Source organism: Aptenodytes patagonicus, chromosome Z (genome assembly GCF_965638725.1).
Source record: "Aptenodytes patagonicus chromosome Z, bAptPat1.pri.cur, whole genome shotgun sequence".
Taxonomy (NCBI): Eukaryota; Metazoa; Chordata; class Aves; order Sphenisciformes; family Spheniscidae; genus Aptenodytes; species Aptenodytes patagonicus.
This window is the reverse complement of record NC_134982.1, coordinates 51,042,808-51,051,464: the sequence shown is the minus strand read 5'-3', so window position 1 is coordinate 51,051,464 and position 8,657 is coordinate 51,042,808. Positions and strand designations below refer to the sequence as shown.

At 43.8% G+C, this 8,657-nt stretch overlaps 1 protein-coding gene across 1 annotated transcript in view; it reads left to right on the top strand.

Annotated features, from left to right (window-relative positions):
* The first annotated feature begins 364 nt into the window (after window positions 1-364).
* The window catches only part of LOC143172972 (tubulin polymerization-promoting protein family member 2-like), a 35,341-nt gene continuing 27,048 nt past the window's right edge, over window positions 365-8,657 (top strand). Inside the window, exon 1 of the mRNA XM_076362899.1 lies at window positions 365-470. The gene's annotated coding sequence lies outside the window, so the exon portion shown is untranslated. The remainder of the gene's footprint in view (window positions 471-8,657) is intronic.

The window sequence follows — 8,657 nt, the reverse complement described above, 5'->3', positions numbered from 1 at the left end:
GCGCAGGGGGAGGCGAAGGCGGCGGAGCGGGGCGCTGGCTCGTCGGGCCGGGCCGTAAACCAGCCTGTCCCCGCAGCACCACCTATTGGAGAGTTCATGGCCCGGTACCGGCTGCCTTCATCCGAAGCACGCTTTCTATTTATTTGGCCATTGCCCTAAGCTTCCCCGGGATTGGTGTCCGACCCGGCCAGTACCTCCCAGTAATTAATCTTTAACAAAGCAAATAATATCCATATTAAAATATGACGTAAGTGAAATTCCCTGTATGCACAGAAATGGTGCTGATGGCATTTCTGTACAATGCAGCCCCACCTTCCTGCAAGGGGACAGGCCATCAAAGTGATTTGGAAAGGCTCTGGCCTTCGTGACTCACGCTCCGGCACTTTGTCTGGGAAAGGCCGTGCAATTGTTGTGACAACCTGCGTCCGGCACAGCACATGCCGAGCGCTGGCCCGGTGTGAAGAGCACATGTAAGTGCTTTGTAGCAGGCCGTGTGCTTAGCATGGTGAAATAGTGCTCAGTATGATTTTCAGCTGATTAATTGTAACTCGCTTTTGGACCGCACTTTGCCTTCCTGTGTTTCTGCTAAAACAGTGGGGTCTTTTTTGCTCTTTTTAGAAGAATGTTAGAGGAAAAGCCCTTTAGTTGCCTAAAAGTTTGGAAAGGGAGAAGATAATACTGTCTCATTTTTAAATACAAAACTCTTCCTAAACAGGCCAGAAGTAAAATGTTCTGAAATTAAAAATTTGGTTTGGGCGCACACCTTTTAGAGTACAATAATCTTTGCTTGGTTTGAAAAGTGCATGCTCGGTTTTAATAAACATTATTGGATTATTGGAAAACTGTACAGAACTTGTCAGCAAAGCATTTTCTCAAGTATATAAACACCACTGAGTATACAAACAAAGTGCATGCAAGTTCATGCAGATAATGAAATGGGCACTTTGTCCAAAGAAGTTAAATCTTCCCTGGTGCAGCTGGTAAAACTTGGAACAAAAGCAAAACTGCTGGGAAAGGAGTTTCCTGACAGCATGGATTTTGTAGGTTCGGGGCCAATGGGCATCCACGGAGTAATCAAGCTCTGTGGGCACTGTGACCCTGGCGTAACGGCTGTGGGTCACTCTTTTGGCCGTTGTGTTGTTGAAGGATGGTGGGGATGGGCCCTGTTTCTGTTCTAGAGGAAGGCAGGTACTTCTGTATTTTGAGAGGACAGGCTGTCTTGTGCGCTTGCCTGTGCTCCATTGCTTTAAGACATTTCCCACTGAGGTCGTCTTGGCTGCTTGTGGCTACTGACCTATTTGTAACCTGTGTTTCACGGAAGTTTTATTTTGAGTGTGGTAAGTGGAGAGTTGCAGGGACATCTGGACTCGATCTTCCCCCTCCCGCAAAGGAGGCACCTTCAGTCAAGCTTTGGGCTATCTAATGGTGTTGGATTATCCTTAGCTAATGGAATAGTGTCCTGCTGTTAAGGGTAGTAAACAAATCCCCTACTGACTGTCAGATCTTTCAGCAGCTTTGATATGAATAACTGCCAGGTGTCAGCAATAAGGCCGTGGTCCTTGGCAGGACTTTAGGGTACTGTCCATGAGATACTGGGGTAATTCCTGGAAAAGAAGGATTTTATAGAGGGGTTATAGGTATTTACTTGCCTAAATGTGTTAGAGTGCTGCTGCTTCCCATGTGTCTTTCTCAAAACACAGTATGAATATTGGGTTACAGATGGCAGTCACCCAGCAGTATAAATTAGAGGGACTGCTGTGTACAGCCAAGTGCAACTCTCTACCTCCTTTGCAGTTGTCTCTTTCTCAGTAGCTATCCTGGTTACCAGATGGTTCAGTCAGGGTTTATTTCTTTTTTTGTTTGTTTTCAAACAGTTGTATGCAAGTTGCGGTGAACAGTAATGTGCAGGGACAAAGAATTTGCACATTACACAGGGAGTGAATTTTAGGTACCCATCCAAGCAGAAAAGTGAAGATTTTGCAGAATAATTGGTAGGCAAAATCACTTCGGCTCAAATTTAGTGATCAGTTTACTATCATAAACTGATCTTTAGTTTTCTTTTACACAAAACAAATTATTTTTGACTTTATTAACGATTAAGTTAAAACTGAGTAGTGACTGCAGGAGTTGGTCGTAGTGACAGAGTTCATGGGATAATCTTATTAAGGGGGATTTTTCACATGTTTACGTTAACCCACAGAATCTGTGGTATGGGAAGTAAAAATGATGTTGAATGAGTGCCACCAAGTGTCCTCCTGCTGTATATGAAAGCCCAGGTCTTAAGTGGGAGAAACACAACATTGCACCACGAAGTTTTGTAACTTTGAGAGGGACATCACAGAGACAGAAAATTCTGTTAGAGTGAGAGGAGTTATAATTAATATCCCATTGAAGTGCAACAGCTATCTCTGGAGATTTGATAAAGGTGAGATGTCTGTGGTAGGGGCAGAAATACAGACATAACCCTGGTTATCCATCCAGTTCGTCTACCTGTCCCATCTGAGTGACTGGTGCTGCTCAACGTTGACACTGTGCTATCTGTGGCTGTGCTGCTTTATGTCAGATGATGGTATGATACACCTGACCTTCCCTTAGCAGGGCTGGTATGTGTCACAGGACTTCCTGACAGGTGACATAAGTTACAGATTTGGCAATTAACATCTCCATTTTGGCTCTACTTCTGCTACTATTGATCCCAATGCCAACCTTATCAATAGATGCAGTGGGGGCAAGGTCGAGACCAGGTGTGTATGAACAGCAGAGTTTCAACAAACAAAACAAGCTAAGCATCGCCAAATGTCCTCCAAGACGGTTTCATCCCGGCTTCTCTGTAGATTAAAAGGTTCTGACGGATCTTCAGATTTTCAGTTCATACACAAGAGTGTGATTAAAGAAGGAGGATTTGTATTAGTATATCTTTAGTCTTACAACTTGCTGAAATTCAGATGTTTCAAGCAATGGACGCCCAAGTGTGCCAAAACTCCAGTCACATTTCTCTATGCTGGAAGCTGGGGCAAAAGAGAGATGCCCAAAACCCATTTTATGTTGCATGCAATAATAACTGCACCTTGTCATGCTGGAGCTCATTGCCTGAATTTCCACACTGCAGCCAGAGACAGTGTCTAAAGCAGCTACACAACGAGTACGAAGGAGATTTTTTATCTGTTACCTCTCCTCGGCAATATGAAGTGCCTTTTCTGCTGGTGAAACAGCAGACGGGGAGTAGACTAGGACAAGTGTCTAGCCAAAGAGACTGTTTATTGTAGGGTTCTGGTAATGTACTTATTTGGAGATGACAGAAATATTTTAGGTCCCAAAATGTGCTGAAGCCTGCATGCAGAATTCTAACATTTTTTACTGGAATATATTTATGTATAGATAAACTGATCAGTGCCGTGGTACATGGCACCCATTAAACTTGGAGGAGTGCCAGGGAACAAAAGGGAGCGTCGTACATTGTGGGGACTCTGGGCAGTGAGTGAGCAGCAGACTCACTCTGTTTAATCAGCAGCCCATTGTATGTCTCAGGGCCTTTCCACAGGAGTTAATCGGTGAACAGACTTCAGCTGCCACAAATTTTCCCTTGTATCTCTCTGTGTTCTGCTCTGTTTTACTATTTTGCTATAAATTAACTTTAAAAAGGCAGGTTTACCACTGTCTGAGCGTGCTGTGAAAAACCTCACTTTTGAAACAGTGTGTAAGTCTTCTGTGCATGATGAAGGGTGGAACTGGAAAGTACAGAAACAGGAATCAATGTAGTGGCCCTGAGCTATTTGGAAGGACTTTCACTTTTTGTATGGGTGATGTATATTTTGTGGGACCTACAGTGTCCAAAGGGGGCGACGCTCAAATAATTTGGTCTCACAACATGTAAAATACATGCTATTGATTAGGTATTTACCAGTATGCAGGGCTTTCTAAGCACCACTGTGTGGTGTGGTAGATAACTAAACTGCCCTCTGCGTGTGGGTAGGTAAGGCAAGGTGCTAGATGTATATGAGCAAGGTGAGAAGTACCTTTGTAAACTCAGATAAATGTCTAAGGTTTGGTTTAGACAAAATTAACCTTCTACGCAGAACAATAAGGAAGTAGCTGTCCTTTTCCTCTTGTGTCCTTGCCAAGCACAACAGATACAGTTATCAGTATTCTTGCCAGTAATTTACCAATTATCTCAGTTTACCAGTATTTCATTGTTTCAAGGACATTTTTTAATATACTGGAGAATATTCCTGTCAGGCTATGGTATCTGGGCACAATCTCACCATTCATACAAGAGGAAAAATAATAGCTTCTTCTCTGAAATGGCCAACCTTACTACAGCTTTAGAAGCGCTCTTTGGGGAGCTGAATAGAAGGAAATGGCAAACTGAAAAGGGTTGCTAAGAAACAATTTCAGATGCTTCCAGATTTTATGAAAAAAAAAAAAAAAAAAAGACACACCCACAAAACCAGACTAATCATTTCCAAAAGGAAACGATCAGATAGCTATTCTTCTATAGCCAACAATACTAGTTTACTAAATAAGGAAATAATAAGGAAATAAGAGCTTTGGGACCCAGTATAATTAATAAACATGAATGGGGAGGCTCTGCTGAGGAAAAGCTTTGCACAGGGCCTGAACTTCTAATAAAGCTTCCACTTTAACAGCCTTGGTGGAGAATCACTTAAACAAGTTGCACAGTTGATTGGACGTGTTGCACTGGTGAGCATCAGGTGGCAAAACCACAGTAATGGTCTACTTTGATGCAAGGAGAGTTCGTGCTGTCATGACAACTGATGTGTGATATGTGCAGGCATGCCCTGCAAGGCAGTCCCACACTCCCAATCAGTTATCCGTAGCAAAAGATGTTCTCATCTTCCTCTTTTCAGCTATTAAATAGGTATAAGAGAACAACCTCACAGCTGCAGCTGGTCCCAGACACATCTTCAGTAATGCATGCAGCTTCAAGTGTTTGGTTTTCTGTGTTACCTACCAGCATTTCTTCGTGTTTCTGCTCAGCTTAGCTGGCTGTTGAGGTTTGGTTTTGCTGATGGTTTGGTTTTCCTTTGTTTCTTAGACTTTCAACAATGTGGGTTTTCTCATCCAGTGTATGAATGACTATTTTAATATATCCTAATATCTGGCTACAAAAGGTCAGAAATTATAAAACCGGTTCATTAATAGCTGATGCCCAAGTAAGTCTTTTTTTTTTTTTTTTTAGTATGAAATCTTACACTCATCACAACTTGCTACAAGAAACATTACCTGCGAACAAGTAAATGAACCAAAAAGCAGATCACTGGGCACAAATTAGCAGAGTAGAAAGCCACGGAATACCTCTCAAAATGAAATGGCCAGTATGTTTTTGGTCCTGGAACAAACTATAGTTACTTTAGTTTTTATTTAATTAAGTAACACAGGAATATATTGATATTGTGACTCTATTCTCCCATGTTCTTCTTAATGTTATTATACCTTTCTACATCTTTGTCTTTGTCAAATCTTTTGGTTTTTTTTTTTTACAAAACCTACAGAGAATTATGTTAAAATGTAAAAATAATTTTAAATAATTATGTGAGACAGTTTCCCTCCTCCAACAGTTAAAAAATTTCCATTTTTAACTAATAGCAACAATAAAAAATTACATACAATGTTTATTTCATTGAGGACAGTTTTACTAACACCATGCTAATTGATGCTTAATCCAACTTCTTTTGAAGTATTTCAGTTAAAGGCATTTGGAATGGACTCTGAAATACTAGTTCACATGTAGGAAGATAGTTATTCTGACTTCTTTTTATTCTAAGGTTGATTGGACCTCCCTTTGACTGTAGGGTGAAAAAAGTTGGCATTCTTCAAAGAGCAGTTTCCTTTTATTAAAATCTTCTACAGTCAGAGAAACACAGCTTTCATTGTGCTTTATGCTATCTGAGTCATGTGCTCAATGGGTGATTGATCAACGCTTAGTCAAGCCTGGACACGGTGAACTACAAAAGCAACATGATGAATGGAAGCTAAAATGCGTTTCAAAATATAGTTCCTTTTTTATGAATAAAATGAAGGAAAATATTCCACCAGGATCTCAAATCCAGGCTAAAACTACGAAGTTAAACATGACAAAGTTTAATTTAAGATTATATTCTGACTGCCATGTAGACATCAAAGAGAAAAGTCAAACAGAAACAAGAGATCACCAAGTGGACAATGTTACACTTAAGTAGCAACTGAGCCTTTTGGATCTCAACATTTACTCAAGCATCTTGGAAAATCAAAAAACAAGTGACAGTATCTGACCACATTCCTGCACTAAACTGACTCTCCTCCTACTATCTACCTCAGTCCAGATCTTTTGGAACAGTGTCCAGAAGACAGAAGGGTGTTCCGTCTCCTTGAATGCCAAGGTCTCAACTGCTGTGATTTCCCCCTATCTTTGGTCTTCTTCTGCTTTAATTATCTTCTCCTTTAATTTTTAAGAAACAACACCTGGACATATGACCATACTCTTCTTCCTTAAGATGTCTGGGTTTTTTTTTCAGTTACTAACTTCATATCTCATACTCCTTCACAAGGGGAGTACCTGCATTTACATGTAGAAATGGGATCAATTTATAGTGACCACATTGTATAATTCATTATCTTTCCTCTCCTTCAGTCCCATGTGTGTCCTTGTAGTTTTGGACTATAGGCTTTCTGGATAATCCCTTTCCCAGAAAGTTAGACAACATAGAATCATAGAATCATAGAATCATTTAGGTTGGAAAAGACCTCTGAGATCATCGAGTCCAACTGTCAACCCAACACTACCATGCCCACTAAACCATGTCCCTAAGCGCCTCATCTACAAGTCTTTTAAATACCTCCAGGGATGGGGACTCAACCACTTCCCTGGGCAGCATCTTCCAATGTTTAACCACTCTTTCAGTAAAGACATTTTTCCTCACATCCAATCTAAACCTCCCCTGGTACAACTGGAGGCCATTTCCTCTTGTCCGATTGCTAGTAACTTGGGAGAAGAGACCGACACCCACCTTGCTACAACCTCCTTTCAGGGAGTTGTAGAGAGCGATGAGGTCTCCCCTCAGCCTCCTTTTCTCCAGGCTAAACAACCCCAGCTCCCTCAGCTGCTCCTCATAAGACTTGTTCTCCAGACCCCTCACCAGACTCGTTGCCCTTCTCTGGACACGCTCTAACACCTCAATGTCCTTCTTGTGGTGAGGGGCCCAAAACTGAACACAGTATTCGAGGTGCGGCCTCACCAGTGCCGAGTACAGGGGCATGATCACTTCCCTAGTCCTGCTGGCCACGCTATTTCTGATACAGGCCAGGATGCCATTGGCCTTCTTGGCCGCCTGGGCACACTGCCGGCTCATATTTAGCTGGCTGTCAACCAGCACCCCCAGGTCCTTTTCCACCAGGCAGCTTTCCAGCCACTCTTCCCCAAGCCTGTAGTGCTGCATGGGGTTGTTGTGGCCGAAGTGCAGGACCCGGCACTTGGCCTTGTTGAATCTCATACAGTTGGCCTCGGCCCATCAATCCAGTCTGTCCAGGTCCCTCTGCAGAGCCTTCCTACCCTCGAGCAGATCAACACTCCCGCCCAACTTGGTGTCATCTGCAGACTTACTGAGGGTGCACTCAATCCCCTCATCCAGATCATTGATAAAGATATTGAACAAGACCGGCCCCAAAACTGAGCCCTGGGGAACACCGCTCGTGACCGGCCGCCAACTGGATGTAACTCCATTCACCACAACTCTCTGGGCCCGGCCATCCAGCCAGTTTTTGACCCAGCGCAGAGTACACCTGTCTAAGCCGTGAGCCGCCAGCTTCTCTAGGAGAATGCTGTGGGAGACGGTGTCAGAGGCTTTACTGAAGTCCAAGTAGACCACGTCCACAGCCTTTCCCTCATCCACTAGGCGGGTCACCTGGCCATAGAAGGAGATCAGGTTGGTCAAGCAGGACCTGCCTCTCATGAACCCGTGCTGGTTGTCCCGCTCATGCTTTGTGAGCGCCCTCCAGATGAACTGCTCCATAATCTTCCCCGGCACCGAGGTCAGGCTGACAGGCCTGTAGTTCCCCGGATCCTCCTTCCGGCCCTTCTTGTAGATGGGCGTCACATTGGCAAGCCTCCAGTCGTCCGGGACCTCCCCCGTTAACCAGGACTGCTGATAAATGATGGAGACCGGCTTGGCGAGCTCCTCCGCCAGCTCCCTCAGCACTCTCGGGTGGATCCCATCCGGCCCCATAGACTTGTGAGCATCCAGGTGGCGCAGCAGGTCGTTAACTGCTTCCTCTTGGATTATGGGGGGTTCATCCTGCTCCCCGTCCCTGTCTTCCAGCTCAGGGGGCTGAATACCCTGAGGATAACTGGTCTGCCTGTTAAAGACTGAGGCAAAGAAGGCATTGAGTACCTCAGCCTTTTCCTCATGCTCGGTGGCAATGTTCCCCCTTGCATCCAATAAAGGATGGAGATTCTCCTTGGCTCTCTTCTTGTCATTAATATATTTGTAGAAACATTTTTTGTTGTCTCTAACGACAGCGGCCAGATTGCGTTCTAGCTGGGCTTTTGCCTTTCTCATTTCCTCTCTGCACGACCTAACGAGATCCCTGTACTCTTCTTGGGTTGCCTGCCCCTTCTTCCACACGTGGTAAACTCTCCTTTTTTTCCTGAGTCCCAGCAA